The 16,617-nt window shown below is 37.4% G+C and overlaps 1 protein-coding gene across 5 annotated transcripts in view; it reads right to left on the reverse strand.

Moving 5' to 3' along the window:
* MAPK8 (mitogen-activated protein kinase 8) overlaps positions 1-16,617 on the reverse strand; it is a 49,021-nt gene that overhangs the window by 24,522 nt on the left and 7,882 nt on the right. The window contains exon 1 of one of the 5 annotated variants that reach the window (XM_075758347.1): positions 5,384-5,426. The exons of the other annotated variants lie outside the window; for them this stretch is intronic. The gene's annotated coding sequence lies outside the window, so the exon portion shown is untranslated. Of the gene's footprint in view, positions 1-5,383; positions 5,427-16,617 lie in introns of those variants that run through there. 5 annotated transcript variants of the gene reach the window in all.

Below are 16,617 nucleotides of genomic sequence, written 5' to 3' on the forward strand. Positions count from 1 at the left end.
GAAAACTGGCCTTGTCGGACATCTCGCATACTAGCTCCTATGAATAAAAGTAATAATCAGGGCAAGAAGAACAAGAGCATGAAGAAAGGATGTATATTCCACCAAACTTTCCCCATATTAAAAAGAGAAAGGCAACAACACCTCAATGCACATGCCCATAGGAGAAAAAAATAAAACTGCACAGTGGCTTTTACTGTATAATTTCCTGTTTCTTTGATGTGAACTGTGCACTTTTAATTTTTTCTTTACATGGGTTTTGGGTGTAGCTGTAATAGATGTCTAGTAGCACAAATTCCTGTTCGACTAGAAGAAGAAATTTCTTCATTTCTTCAAGAGCAACAGCATGCTGTCTTCCTCTATAAACTAACTTAGGGAACATTTTCCTATATCATTATTCAACAGCCCCAAACAGATTCTTGCTTCCATATGCCATGACAACATATATTTGTTAAATTTTAAACGAGTTTTGAAAATGCAGTGTAAATGTGGCCTCCACAAATAATCACAAATGTTGTACAACTCTTTTAAGAATCTGTAAACTTACTGAATTCCACTTTCAACTAGCTAACCTGCATTCATTTCAACTACACAGGTGCAATAAAATGCACTCTGAAGTTCTAAAGAGGACCCATTTTTAAGTATATTATAATTTTAAAATGCACTACTGTAATTGGCATTTATCTCAGAATAAAAAAAGAAATGTCTATTAAACAAATAAAAATACTGTCCAAAAAAACGAGTCTCTATCAGAAAGACTTAACTAAATACCAAAGGAGCTTATACCAGTGTATTAATAGTATTGTTAAAGGCTTCCTTCTCAGGTTGATAGGGGAGGCATAACTGGAAAAGAACTGTTGCCCAGCACAAGAAAAACTGTACACAAGCTGGGGATCCAAACTGTAAACATTAGCTCTATGGGGTGGAGGTAGGCTTACTGAGGGGAGCCAAAAAGCTTAATTTCTCAACAGTACATGACACCATCCCCAGCTCTTTCTCAACACTTTCTTCACAGATGTACTCACACAAATTTTTGGAGTAAAGATGCCCAACAAACACATAATGATAAAAAAAACCCCACCCCTGAATTAGGAGAGAGAAAATTTGTTGTGGAATGTATGAAATCAGCCAAACAAATTGTTGAAAATCAGAAAACAAAGAATGAAGAAAATAATTCACACAATCTTACAGGTGCTCACCATCAGCTCAGAAAAACACACTATTGAGTATATCCACTAAAACTGTATTAAGATGCATTGAACAATGTAGGATTAGCTGGAACAGCTTAGTAGATAGAGTAAGCGCTGCTGTTTGGTATCAGCATCAAGATAATGAAAGTTTAATACTTCACTTTGGATAATTCCTTGGAAAGAAATGCAGGAAGGACTGCTCCTCTCCATCCCAGGCTGGCAGATTAATGTTGACACTTTCCCATTTACAGGTCAGTATTTTGAACAGCCAAAGCCAAGTGTTTAACTGAATTTTCTTTCAATTTGGTAAACTTCATGGGATCAAAGGGTGAAACAAAGCAAGTATAGTTTAAGAAAAAGATCTTGAAAGACAGCACTCTCTTAGAAAAGAATTCCTTTATATTAACAGATTTTATATGTATACCATACATGGTATTATTACCAGGCAAATTCTATTGCTTTGTCATTTGCTACACATTTAATACTGTAAAATCTGCTTGGCAATATGTACTGGGAAATTTGTATTTACTAACCATTTTACAATTCATAATAGTATTTTAGCATATAGCAACATGTAAAAGAAATCCTTGCCTATTTTTACTAAGAAAAAAGAATTATGTATGTAATCTTTCTGTAATAAAGCTTTCCTCCTTTCTGAATGTATTAGCTTTGCAAACATCTAGGTACTGCCTATAACCAATTAGTCTATCCCTCTCTGCTTCAAAGATAAATGAAAAAAATTAAACCATTTGTACACTAAGTCTAAGCTTCATATATTCAAAAGCCCACACTCTGGACTATTAGAGTAGCTATGCTGATCCTAAAATAAAATCACGTTTGTGACAAGGTTTGGTATGTAAATTTTCTCTTTCACTTTAGCCAGCGACTGTATCATGGATAGAGGAGATCACCAGGAAGCATTACAACTCTCATGGTCCACCCCCTCCCCGGGCTCTGCAGGTGTTTCCCAAAGTAAAGCCACCAGGGAAGAAGGGGAATCAACCCATGGCCAGAGAGTGAGAAAGCAGGAAGGATAGTTTTGCCTATACATGAGCATTGGAGCCTACGTATTTGGCCGACAGACAGCTTCAGTCAGGACTACAGCAGGCAGGAGGCCAGCCCGGCACCAGCCCACCACCTCACTCATTTGAGGCTGTTTCCCCTTCTTCAACAACCTTTGGTTTTGCCACTTCTGCAGAACAGAAAGCTCACCTCTCTCAAAGAGCTGTGTCCTCACCTGCCCTTCCATGCCCATGGAGAAAACCAGGCTTATCTAAAGAAGATACATCTCACTATGCTTTTTCAAGACTCAGAGCAAGTACAAGATGTTTTTGCTCCCCAAGTGTGAAATCAGTTAAAGCCAAAGTTTCTTTTCATTGGACTGCCTAAATAGAGAAAAGAAACATCTATAACATCTACTTCCAACAATTGAAAAATATTTACATTCAAAAATTCAAATATTTTAAATCTTTTTAAGTAGCTATTAAATTTTAAAAGAGAAACTATTGCAACATAGATCCCTAAAGCAAACTATTGTAGATACATTGTATCACAATTCAGGGCATTTGAACAGTTACAGTTAGAAAATCAAGGTAAATAAATAAATCTGCTAAACTTTCTAGTTCCAAGCATTATTACATTCCTATCTTAATTGCATACAAATTACAAACTCCTGCTGTCAATGGTTTAATTATAATTGGTTACTTAAAAAAGAATGAGCTAAGTGTTTGAGGGACATGATTCACTGACAGATATAATTAAATGTCCCTCTACCATGCTGAAAAATTCACCAACTGATGTCAGTCATGACACCTAGAACTTAAAATTTAAAAAAAGCCCAAAACCAAACAAAAAACCCAATTAAAGAACTCCTGAGAAACTTCCAAGTCAGGGTGTAATGCACAAGTAAAAGCAGTCAAAACACAGAAGAAAAACAAATACTCAGATACAACTGGGAAGTTTTTGTACTTCAATATATAGTTGCATACAGCAGCTCTGAAGCACCAGTCCAAATTTAATATTATATCTTTTAAAGATTAATATATGTAGCATCTTGTATCCCAGTGTGTATCAAAAAAAGGATTAGGATATTCTTGTTTACCATTACTCAGAGTAGTGACAGTCAGCACAGTTCAAAACATAAGAAAGATGAAGATACCAGATAGGTTTAGCTGAACACATACATTAGTCTGTTGCCCAACTGACTTAGAAATAAGCTTGAAAAATCTTCATGTAGCTAAAGATATGCTCGAGCACACACAACCAGAATCATAGTGGTTGGTTCCTTTCCCATTATCCATCAGGTTCGCTCCCATAGGCTTCATGAGGTGGAAGCATAGGCTTATAATAATGGCTGAAGCAGAGAAAGAATTCAAAGCATCCCAGACCAATAGATAGGATAGAAAAATGATATCAATTAAACAGTGATAGCAAGAGAGAAAAGCGAATAAATGAGGAAGGAGGGAGAGGTATCTTGGAGTGAGGAAGGAGAAGCATCTAAATTATCGTTCCTTTTTCTGCAGCCCCGTGTGCTGTTCGTCAAAAATTATCAGCCTCTACTGTGTTAGCAAGAGGTATAGTCTATCTCTTCATTTTAAATGCATGCTCTAGCATAAAACTGACTTAACCAGCTTGAGAAGAAATGGAGTCAATTCTCAAAAAAGCTATTTCTTGCATATTTTGTACGGTGAGCTATTGTGGGATGTAAATAAACCACTTGGACGTAATGCACTCAGATCAGCACAGACGACAGAAGTCTCAGAACATACATATGCTTTCCCCCTCACCTCCAACCCTCCGGCATTTCATCTGGCCATTACAGCTTCCTCAGCCTGAACCAGCCCTGACATCCATCTCCTCTGCACCTCTCACTTCAAAGTCTCTTATAACTTCTACACAGTTTTGTCCATCAACCATGGAAAGCATAAGCCTCTCATTTTATAAGCAAGTTTACTTCCACTCAATGCTTTGCTCTCACTGAACCCATTGTGCTTCCTGTCTCTTCACCTCTCACAAAAGCATCCTCAGAAGTGTCTGATGTTGTCCAGCTCTAAATACAGCTCCCAGAAGAAAGCCAAAGACTTCATTTTTTCCTATCTGCTAATTTGCTGGTGACTAGTCTTATGAAGTCTAGCTTCAAAGATCCACAACACCAAAAGTCTTAGCCTTTAAAATATTAAACTAAATCTAAATTCAGAAACTGTCAGACTTTCAAGATTCTTACACAATGTATGCCTGCAATGTCTTTCATTAAAACATGATTAAGCTATACGAGATAAACTCGCCTGCCTGAAATTTGACATTTTGTTCCATTTTCTAGCAATTTTCCAGAAGCACATATGGGAAGAAAGGCAGGATGCAGACTCCAGATTTCTATTATTAATGAGGAAACTAATAATACATTTGTCCCATTAACTGTCAACTTGCCAGAATGCTGTCAACTGTCAGCAAGAGAAGAATCCTGCAGAATACTTCAATTTCCTCTCACACATCAACTATTGTGCTTTTCCTTGAAAATACCTTGCCTAAGCAAATTTCAATACATGGCAAGCTTTTAGTGGCAGCCCGCAATTACTCAAGATAAGGATACTCCAAAACTGAACCCTAAGATAGTACGGTGTGGTTTGGCATATTAATTTACTAATACTTCAGATTGCCATAAGTAGCATTTACCTGAGGAAGCACAATAAAAATGTTGGAAATGGAAATAACACTATATCCATACAGTGAAAGTCACCTAGGGAACCCGCAAGGCAGAGCCTAAGTCTAAGTTTGATTCCACTAAAAGCAACTAGAAATCAATAGTCTTGAAGGAGACTTAAGATGGTCAACAATTTCCACTCATCATTTTTATACAGTCTGATAAAGTTTAAGTTGTAAAAGCATGAATGTGGATGCATTGAACTTGTAGCTCCTGGAAAAGACAAGTAGTGTATACCTATGAAAGTAAATATTATGGCTTAAGAACCTTAAGAAGTATGGATATTTATAAAAATGTTTCATTGATGCCCCATTCTCCTCCTCCTCCACAAAAGAACAATACTGACAATAAAATTTGACCATATTTCTTCACCCAGTTTTAAAATAAGCATATTTTTTAAAAACAGATTTTAGAATAAAAGAAACAATGTATAGCAATGTTTATATACAAATATGCAAACACTGTTATTTGCTTCTGTTTAAAGAAAGGCATGTACCTTAGCACTTCTCAACAAGACTGTTCTATACAAACTTGCTGACTTCAAGATATCTGGAAGTCATATCAAAATATGCTGTATTTTAATACTAATATCAAACTTTGTCTCTAATACACAAAGCATTCAATGTATTAATCAAGATACAGGGCAATGTATGGACAGTATATGCTAAAATATTTTTCCAGTACAGTCTAAATAACATTGGCGAAACAGGATTTGGGGATAGAAAGGTGGGGTGGGAAAGAGAAGAGCTAATCCTTTGCTCACACAGCTTTCACTTAAAAAGTCCTACAGCAAGTGTACTAAAACTCTTAGAAATGTCCAGATGGACTTAGATAAAACAATAAACATGCAATGCAAAATTATATAAACAATAGCAAGACATTTGGTAAACTTGCCTTTGCAGAGTGTGTAAATTGATTTCTTTGAAGGCAGCGAGAGATGACTTGATGCTCATTCCAGACCCTGTTTTATTTAATGGTTTTCTAGCCTATGATCCATACCACTGGACAGTGCTATAACAGGGCCTCCAAAGTAACAGAGCCTCAGGAGCAAACACCACACTCCCAACCTGTAAATGAACTTAACGTGTTCGAACTAGAGCTGGCACCAGTGTGGCTCAGTCAAGGTTTATGGCTCTGCAGAGCTTGCAGTACAGACACGGTTATCAGACCTGTACCCACTGTGTCATTATAGACAGATCTGGGCAATCTCACATTTTGCTTTTAAGATCAACCCAGGCTCATAGAATCACAGAATGGTTTGGGTCAGAAGGGACCTCAAAGACCATCTAGTTCCAATCCCCCTGCCATGGGCAGGGACACCCTCCACTAGACCAGGTTGCCCAAAGCCCCATCCAACCTGGCCTTGAACCCTTCCAGGGATGGGGCCTCCGCAACTTCTCTGGGCAACCTGTTTCAGTGCCTCACCACTCTAACAGTAAAGAATCTCTTTCTAACATCTAATCTAAATCGACCCTCCTTCAGCTTAAACCCATTACCCCTTGTCCTGTCACTACACTCCCTGATAAACAGGGAATTTACATCTGTGCCAGGATTCTGAGTAGCTTAGCTGAAACAGCAGGCAATTACAAGAACTTGCCCAGCTCACATGAGTCCTAACTGGTCTACGCCTGAGTTAACCACAGCAAGTTTATGTATTCATAATTAGAATTTAATTGGAAAACCGTGTGCTTTCAAAGAGACAGCCAAGTATTTACCTTCAATGCAGTACTACTGTCAAATAATAATTTCTTGGCTATCACACCTGCTAGCTTTCACATCAGCTAGATACCAAGTCCATGCTTTTTATATCAGAGATCACTTTAAAAGCAACACATAATTATGCATAATGTTACTTCTCTCATGCAGTGACCTGAATGCACGCATTCCAAGCAGAGGAACAGAAATGGAACAGGTTTTGTGGAAGAAAGGATCTCTCAGTTTACATAAGAGCACAAAATATTTTATGACCTCTTCTGCGCTTTTCCCACACTAGAGATAGTAACAATTAACAGGAAAGCTTCAAAGGTTGCATTGCAAACTGAAAAAAAGCATACATTTGAGAGATGTCTCTTCCTTTCAGACAAAGAAATGGAACCCAAGAGAGAATTTTCCCTCTAGGGACATGGAAATAGAATTGGCTAGAATACTACCAACTTAAAGGGTGGAGATAAACATATGCTCTGTACAGCTAAGTCTCTAAGACTGCTCGTTAATTGCTGGTTTATATCTTTACAAGACAACATAAAATGAAAATCCAGAATTCATCCCATGCTACAGTGCACAATACCTCTACCCTAAGTATCCTTTTATGTAAGAAATTATATGTATTCAGTTTGTTGCTACTGCAGTGAAGAAGTACAGCTGAGAAGGTATTTTGATACCCTAATACCTTGAAATGTAACAAAATGTAAGAAATGAGAAAAATCATTGGAGGGAACAACCATCATTAGTTACAAGTTTTGTGTGGAATCAGATTTGGTGTTCATGTTCATGGTTTCTAAAGCTATCCTTTCCTCAGAGCAAGCATAAATGAGCTAGTCTTAGAAGAAAATTAGGATGCTAAGCCAGCAAACAGTCTTTGGGGCAAGATGTGCCTTAGGTACAACACAAATAGTAACAAAGACAGCGATCAACCTACACATGCTAAACACTAGGGGCTCCTGCGCAAAACTGTTTTACAATTAAGGAAGGAGATTACTACGGTAATTGCTCAGAAATAGGGTGACAAAGGATGAAGATCATGACAGTTAAAGAGATGCAGAAATGTAAAAAGGCAATTTTAAAAATAAAACAATTGCAGATGTTAAATAACACATTAATTAGTAATATAATCAACATTATAATGGCATAAGCTACATATCAATGATGATTCAATAACTGCATTTAGAAGGGGATCTAACACTATTAAAATGAATATTTTGTAGGAATCTCTGGTTGACCTACAGAAAGCCAAAAGTATTTCAAATATATGCTAGATTGCTACTGAAAGCAAACGCACAGTGTATAGAAAGCTCTTGCATTAATGAATTTTATTTAATTTCTTTGTGAAAATACAGTTCACACATAGCTGATTTGTATGCACCATGTGTTTGTGAATGCTTGTCTAATTTTCAGCTGTCACATTTAAAGGCTTCTGGACATCTGCTAAATGGATATTGCAAATAGAGCCTGGTCTTCAGATACTTAATAAAACAAATGCTTCACAGGCTCAAATGTAGGAAACGAAAGAACAAAAGCATTCTGTTTCTTAAAGGTAGCTCTATTTCTTGTTCAGTTATTCACAAAAGTAATCATGGTTTTAATAATGTTTTCTTTTTCCATACTGCCCTTGAAACTGAAAGTTATATTTCACAATACTTCCAGCTCTGTTAAATGCTAATGCAGATAAGGAATTTGGAAAAAGGAGTTAACATTAGTTAGGTGAATACTGCAGCAAGATATAACTAGACCATTACAAATGCTAAAGACATCCAAAAAACCTGAAGCGTATTCTAAAATGAAATATTCTCATTGTTGACTATAGGATTAATTTTCTTAATATTTTGCATAGCTCTCAAATTACACCTTCACAAATCAGATGGTTTTAAGTTGAACAACTTCCACATGATTGTCTAAAGTACTCCTAATGTTGACATGTGTTTAATGAGGTCTCTAGCTTGTGCGTAACTGATATGGAAGTGTCTTGCACATCATCTAATGTATGTCTGCATTAGAGGAGTCCTCTGCTTTGCTTACACCACTCATGGCCTCAAACAAAATTTCAAGTCTACAGCTTGATCTCAGGAACTATTTTCCACAGGCAACTATTAAACAAAACCACAAATATACTGGAGTGATTCTTATATACCACAGGTCTGAAGTGCAGTGCAGTATAATAACAGTACATTTTAACATATCTTTTGGCCACCAGAAAGTCAAACTTCACTAGTTACAGATTAGAAAAGCAAAGGTGGACACAAGATCTCAGCGTTCATCCAGAAGAGATGGAGGAAACCTGTACAAATGCAACAAGGGCACATTTAGATTTCTATGTTATGACTTGCCCCCTGTTTTCAAGTTCAAACAGAGAAGGGTAAGTCACTTCAGTTTGCTTGAAGAGATTTAAGACGCATTTGATTTTTTTAAACTTTAGAACTATCACATTTTCATTTTAATACTCATTTTTTTACAGAAAATTCAAAGCTCATTTCTTGATTTCCAAAATCATGTTGAATATTTAACAATAAATAGATGGCTTTCTCCACTAAAGATCGTAATTTCAGAAAAGATGACAGGTTTGGTATAGAGAAATAAATATGGCTTTAACACAAAAAACTTTTGAATATGCAATAGCAAAATGAAACTTAAGAGAATATAATACAGACTGTTTGTATCAACGAATTACCTCAGTGGTTCAGCAAAAATCACTGCCAGATTGATAAATCTCTTGGGAAGACATAGAGCCCTCTCTGTTAAACTAACTCTGTTCTCATTACATTTTACAGGAAACAACAAATTAACAATGCATGAAATCCATTAATACTGATGCAATCTTTCCAGTGATTTAATGTTGCTGTTTACGGGTTCATATAACAGCTCTAACCTCATGCTCCAGCCGGATCACATGATAACTTTTTTTAGTCTTCTAGAAAAGTAGATACAGGTTTTTTTCATATATTTCTGTCATCTCATCTGAATATTAAGACAGGAACTGTAATCTGAGGAATCTACTAAGAAAGGGAGGACATACAGGGAAACAAGTCACCTCCTCCTCCACTCCAGCGGCCTTTTCTTGGATAATATTCACCTTTTTACAGTTTCCATAAAATGATCACCTCACTGAATGCAATCGCAATGAACTGAACTCAATTCTGCATTCCAAAAATCACTTGGAGCCCTGGTCAGTATCAAGGAGCTGTCTACCACTTAAACAGCACAGGCTCGCACAACAGCACCCACACTCCATACTGAATTCCAATTCAAACCTGCACAGTGGCCTCTCTTCCCACCTATAGAAAAGTAAAATAAAGACATCTGTAAAATTAAAAAGAACATTGGCTTTACCATTACATACAAAAGAATCTGTATATAGGATGGTTGGGAGCACAAGGGGCTCTAAGCAAAAGAGGAAGCATGTCCTCCCTTTGACAAGGAAGATCAGCATATTACATTGTTTGGAAAATAGTATTTACATAAAACTGGTTTTGTAAACTAGTCTGTATGTATTTCTTTATCAGTTGTCAATAAAAATTCCCTTAGTAAAATCTAAAATTCGGCTAAATGCAATCATTTGCATTGTCTACAAAAGAGCATTCTAAGGACTTGCTATCACTTGTTGAAAGAGAGTCACAAAACAAGTCTGATAATATGATTTTAATTTCCACAACCGATGTCTTTCCCCAAATCCCAGTTCTGTTTGGAACAGACAAGTAATCCTGTTACCTCACATGCAGAGAGCTTTCTTACAACCATCATCTCCAGATGTAAGTATAAAAGAAGTATAAAGGATCTCAAGAATCACAAAGCACTTTGGGTCTTCCTCCAGATTAGTGAAGACTGAAGGTAGGGACTCAAATGGAGAAAACTAAGCATTTTTAAGACTGAACATGCTTAAGTACACACAGTCACTTCAGTGTTCAGAGAGAACCTTTAGCAGTTGATGTACTCTCAGATGCTCTAAACCAGGCCACCTTCTCAGAACATACATCTCTCCAGTCTTTGGGTCGGTTCTGCTCTCTAGTCCCATACTGCATTCCACAGATGTAACAGCACTATCCATTCCTTATTTCCTTTTCTGCCTCAAAAACACTTGCATCCTATACTCCAGCAAGTCCAGCTTTGGGGCCAACCTCCCCCATTTCCAACTTCCAGCAGAGGCTTTCCTGTACTTCCTCACAGCAGACGCAGTTCCTTGAATGCTCACAAACTCCAGACCTCACACTTCACACTTAGGCAAGAAACTGCATCTCCCCTATAGCTCTTCAAAAATGTCAAGGCAGTCTGGATTACCCTGGACAAAACTGCAGTTTTAAAAATCAGAAACAAAGCAAGAGTTTTTCCAGATCTTGAATCAAAGCAGAAATATATATTTAAGATTTACTAAGGATAATATGAAGACAAAAAGAACAACAAAGAGGAGCCTGAATTAGCAGAAGATGATTTGGGGTTTTTTTCCCCATCTGTAAAATGCAGTGAGGAAGAGGCAGGAGACCAGAATCCAAGCATGCTGAGGATGAACTAATTTAGGGGGACAGCAGGGCTATCTCCAGAGCTACTGATAAATGCTAGTCAACTTCTCACTAATTTGGAAAAGTTCTTCAGCCCTCTATTTTTTCCTCTTGCAAAAAAGGGTGAACTTCTATCTTTAATGCCATTATAGGAGAATTTGAGGGGCAGGAAAGGAGGAAACTTCTTCATAGAAACAAAACCAGCAACTTTTTTTTAAATTACTTTTAGCGAGCTTCCTGCAATTTACATCTTTCCCAGCCTAATAGTTACACATTTTATGAACTGTAATGCCAAAGCTAGACATCGTGTTATCCACTGAATAAAAATAGCTCCAATGTTTTATGGAAGGGGGCAGAATGCTTCCATAAAATTTCACACCTACTGAAAGTCAGCTTCTAGCTTGGGGACAGACTAGAAGTTATTAAATGAAAAAAAAAAGTATGTACAAATTAGGATAGCAAATGCATGTTTTGTTTTTCATCTTAATTAAACTGACCTGCTCCTTCTTCTAATCACTTTACTTAGCAAATGACCCCCACGGAGGGGCCATGAGAGCAGCAGAGCACTAGGGCAGAGCACAGGTAAAGAGCCTGACCCATAAGCACCACTAGCACTTGGGAGCTTCCTTGTTTGCTCTGGAGGGAGGGAAGGGAGAGGAGAGTTACTACAGGCAGCCAGTCAAGGATTTCTTCAGGGAAGAGGAACGTACTTATTTCCCAAGCAGAGCTCTTCAAATGGCAAATGCAGTCCCTTGAGTTCTCCCTTTTTGCGCTGCTCCTTGTCCTCTCTTGAACAAGGCAATTTCACTGAGGTCGAGGACGTGTTTTGCAGTGTCACTGAAGTTAGGACGCCCTAGGGATTATATTTGCAGAGTTAGTCATACAGGCAGGAACTTGAAGCTGGCATGCTCTCTAGCACTGCTCCTGTCAGACTTATCTGATCAATACCATAGCATCTCAGCCAAAAGTAGATGTTTCCACAAAACAGCATGTCATTTTTGGGAACATCACCCTGAATGTTTCACAAGTCATGAAAAAAGGTTAATAATAAAACCAGAAATGAGCTCCAACAGCTCATTTTCAACATTATGTTTTATGCATCATTGCTTGAATTTCCTGCATCAAATTATGTGAAATACTAGGTAGCCAGGAATAGCAATCAGTCACAGGTTGCAGTCATCAAAGCCAAAATGTTAACAGCTGAACCCAAAACTGGGGAAACCTGTAGTTGGAGAAAGTGAGCAGCCCTCAGTGATTTTTGTATTAGGCAACTGGAACTTGAGCTTTTCTGCTTGTATGCTTCAACTAACTTCAAACACTCTAATATAACATCAGAAGTAACTAATGATTCAGAGGTTGTTTAACAGTAAGGAAAGACCCATGACTGGCAGCAACAAAATGCAGACTGTAACTAGCAGAATATTGGGAGACTGGTATATGTCTAGAACTAGGTAGTGTAAGACCACAAAACCAATTCCTGTTGTTAAACATCGCTCCAGCTGAACCATTTCCTAGCGTGGCTCGGCCAGCTGGCGTGGACAGAACCACCAGAACTCCAACACAGATTTCACACACTGCTCCCCATGGAGCGCAGGCGAGGCCAACGTGTCCACTTCACATCACATTTTCCTCAGAAGCTCAAAGCATGCATTTATGCAAAACAACTATCAAACAGCAATAATTTCTAAAGTGGTTTAAGAAAATACTACTCCTGAACAGGGGTCAACAGCACCAACTTCAAATGCTGAACCTGCATTCACGACTTTTGAGTACCGTCTACATAAAAATCAATATTAAACTCCTACGCACGTTTCTAAAGATAAATCCTTTATTGTGAAACATCTCTTACAAAACATCCAAAATAAGACGATCAATATAATTTCTGCTGCTTCTAAAACATTTGTTTTGTTTAGTATCAAATCAAATTCAGCTGAGAACTGAACTCTCTACAGTCACACACACCACATACCTGGCACAAGCAGGAAAATGAAGAACCAAGTAACAAATGTACATACACACTAAATTATTCACAACCAACATTTTGCAGTGGTTCTTTCTTCAAAACAGACATTTTTTCTGCTTTTTCTCAATAAAGCTCTTATTGAGAGGATTTCACTTAATCTACCTTCCTACTCTTCCACCTCAGTTTCCCTGCACTCTAAAATATTATTACATACTGCAAGTCTATAAGCTATAGCCCTTCCACTATAAAAAATACTAGCATACAGTAGTCATCCATCAAGAATTAAGGTGTTGTTTGTTAACGGCACAGCAGCAATAAAAGCGATCACCACAAAGCACAGGAAAAAAAAACACATGGGACTGCATGTATCTATTTATCTTCTACACACTAATACTACCTCAAACAGCCAGATAACTGACCTCACCTCTGGCACTTGTAGTGCTACTCAGTTTTATCTCCCCTTTACAACAATCACTAAAGCAGCTAGTCACAGAATAAAATTATCCACAGACTGTTGGTTTAGGCCCTGCCTGGCAATTAGGTAAAACACACATTATAGACACCAGCAGCTTGAACTTTGTAACATAGGTAGCTGAAGTAAAACAAAATTAAGATTCAGAAAACAGAAGAATGAGAAGTCAAAATATATAGCGCGGTCTAAAAATTAGACTTCCAGTAGCCTGAAGGCAAGGAAAGAAAAGGAAAGAAAGAAGCATGAGTGAATGCATGCTATCAGCTCCATGAAAAGATGTGAAAATTTGTGCTTATCTACCAGTCCTTCAGCCATCTCCGTCTCCTCTAAGGAAGCAGGGAAGTCTGCCAGTTTGTGGCAAGGGACATGACACCTGACACTTCATCATCATCTGTGAATATTAAAAACTTGGTGCTATCCAGATTTCCTGGTTTCTGGAATATATTTTTTAAAAAGGTACATATTCTGAACACAAAGCAATCTCTGGAAGGAGCCACCAACATACACATTTAAAACATCCTGAAAACTGTACTAGGAGTTATGAAGTGTAAGATTTACCCAAACTACCTGAGGCTTACAAGTTCATTTCGGTGACAGTCAAATTAACAACAACACAACAGCACATACAACCTCCCAGCACTTCTCACAGTCAAGCCAGTTCCTGTAACGTGACCAGTAAGTCAACACAGCTGCTCTGAATACCAGCACAACCCTCTCTGGAAAGCCCTCATCTGTGGCCAATAGCACTTCTTCAACATACATATCCTCACCAAGTCATAAATCACTTCTGATTTAGTTTATTACAAGGATGCTCTGCTACTATATGGTATTCTGTACTATGTTTTCCAGAGTTTCGTATTTTGTGGTAAGGGTATATATGCCACAGAGATCAACACAGGAGGTTGCACAGTGAAATGATGTATTTGTAATGGAATATACTGCAGAGTTTCACTATTCTTAAACCTTCTTTTTTTAAGAAGGCATTAGACATCAGCAGAGATTCTTTATGATAAATATCTTCCTTCCTCTTTAAAATGGGTTTTAGATTCACATGCCAGTAGATGTAAATGTCGAGGCAGATAGGCTGCAGCATGCAATATTAAACAGCGTGTAAACTGGCACTACTAAAGCTGAAGATTCTCACCCTACCTTTCCTCTCAATTATTTTTTGTGGACTCCTGAACTGTGCCTTTAATCACAAAAAAATTTAATGTATAGCATTTTTCTAGGACAAGCATTATCAGAATGAATAGTGCTACATCTACAAAAAAAATTATCACTCTGCAAACACTCTGCTGTGCTACATTTCATAGGAGAGAATCTCTGCAGCTTCTTCAGTGTAATGTCACATGAAGCTTCACTACAGATGGTTCCATGATGAATCCTATTATCACAATATATGAAGTAACGCTTTTCCAACTGTCTCTTGCAGGTCAGTTTTGCCACAGAAATCATAAACCAGAATGGCTCCATCAAAAGAAAACTTGTGTAATTCTACAGTTTGGCGAAGAAGCTGTTATGACAGCAGATTAAAAGACTATTCTTAGCAAAACTCTCTTTTTCAGAAATAATAGGATAAGGCAAGGATCTTCCAATTCCTTAATCCTTTTTCAAATAAAAGATTATAAAAAAGGACAGTAGATAGAAAATCAAGGTAAATGCTTTTTTAACGGCTTAAAATATCCACATTTCTGGTGGGGCATTATTTGTCACTCCAATTTTTTTTTTTTAAACAATGTTCTTAAAATCTGAAATCAGTGAAGCAAGACTTCAAAAACCTGTCCCATTTTAAGTACCCAATTCAATTGTGTCACAAGTGCAATCTGAATACATGTTGCAGGACCCAGAAAACAGGTTAAAAGAATCGCTTAAACCATAATCCTGCCAAATGACTGGGACTACTGCATTCAAGGGAATGCTATTCCATATTGCTTTATATACCTCCTTTTTGTGCAGAATTGTATGACATGGCCCATTCAACTTATTCAGGTACTTAAAAAAGCTTATCTGTAATCTAACTTGAAATTCACGAGAAGAGAATAAATTATTAATGTTGGCACTACACTGTTCCAGCTAATTACCAAAGGCAATTCTAACCGTACCACAGAAGTACGCCTGCATATGCTAGTCCTCTGCCCATCCAATGACCGCTGGCAAAGCGGTAATACTGAATAAATAGGCAAACCATCAGCAAAGTAAATCAGTAAACATGACTCAGACTGCTTCAATGAGATCTGCACAAGGTTAGAAGCCAAATCCCATTCCAGGACTACGTTGGGGTAGGAGGAAATGCTTGTTCTTTAAACTCTTCTTGTAGTGGAAGATGAGGCATATGGAAGCTAAATGTTTCAGCAGAAGAAACAGATCAAGAGATTCTCTAATTCTTGTAAAAGACACAAGCAAACAAAAGATACCAAGTGACCTAAAATACTCATTAAATATCAGTGATGAAGAGGATAATACCTACAGAACATTAGAGTAAGCAAGGAGTCACGTAACAGCTGGGAAAAAAGGTTTACAGAATGTTTTAAAACTACATTTTACAATCACATCAATAGTTCCACACAAAAAAATAATCTTAAAACATTTTAACTTTAAATCCCAGTTACAAAAACTTAGAATCCAATTATGAATGTGCTACTTTCACTAATTCATGCATTTATCTGTTAAATACAAGCAGATTAATGTGCTACGAAATCCTGTCTAAAGTATTTGGCATAAAAACACCTCAGTAATAAGAGCTTTAGAATGGAACAAAAAACTCCAGGACATATTACAACCTCAGCACTGACAATTCCTTCACAGATACCTCCTGTAATGCAGCACAATACTTTGCATAATAATTTACTGGGAGTGGGGTGGGAAGAAAGGCAGTACATTAAAAAATAAAGGCTTTACTTTCTAGGTAGTTTGTAGGAACGTACATCTATCTACAGGATTCATTACTAATGGCAATATAGTCTGTTCTGTTGTCCCATTTCTCTTAGACTTCAGTAGTGCCTGATGCTCTGTCCTAGCAAAAAAAATCCTAAGGCAGAAGTTCCCAAACTAGGAAGAGTTTGAGAATTCCCATTCTTTGAACAAGAACA

Source organism: Balearica regulorum, chromosome 7 (assembly GCF_011004875.1).
Source record: "Balearica regulorum gibbericeps isolate bBalReg1 chromosome 7, bBalReg1.pri, whole genome shotgun sequence".
NCBI classification, from domain to species: domain Eukaryota; kingdom Metazoa; phylum Chordata; class Aves; order Gruiformes; family Gruidae; genus Balearica; species Balearica regulorum.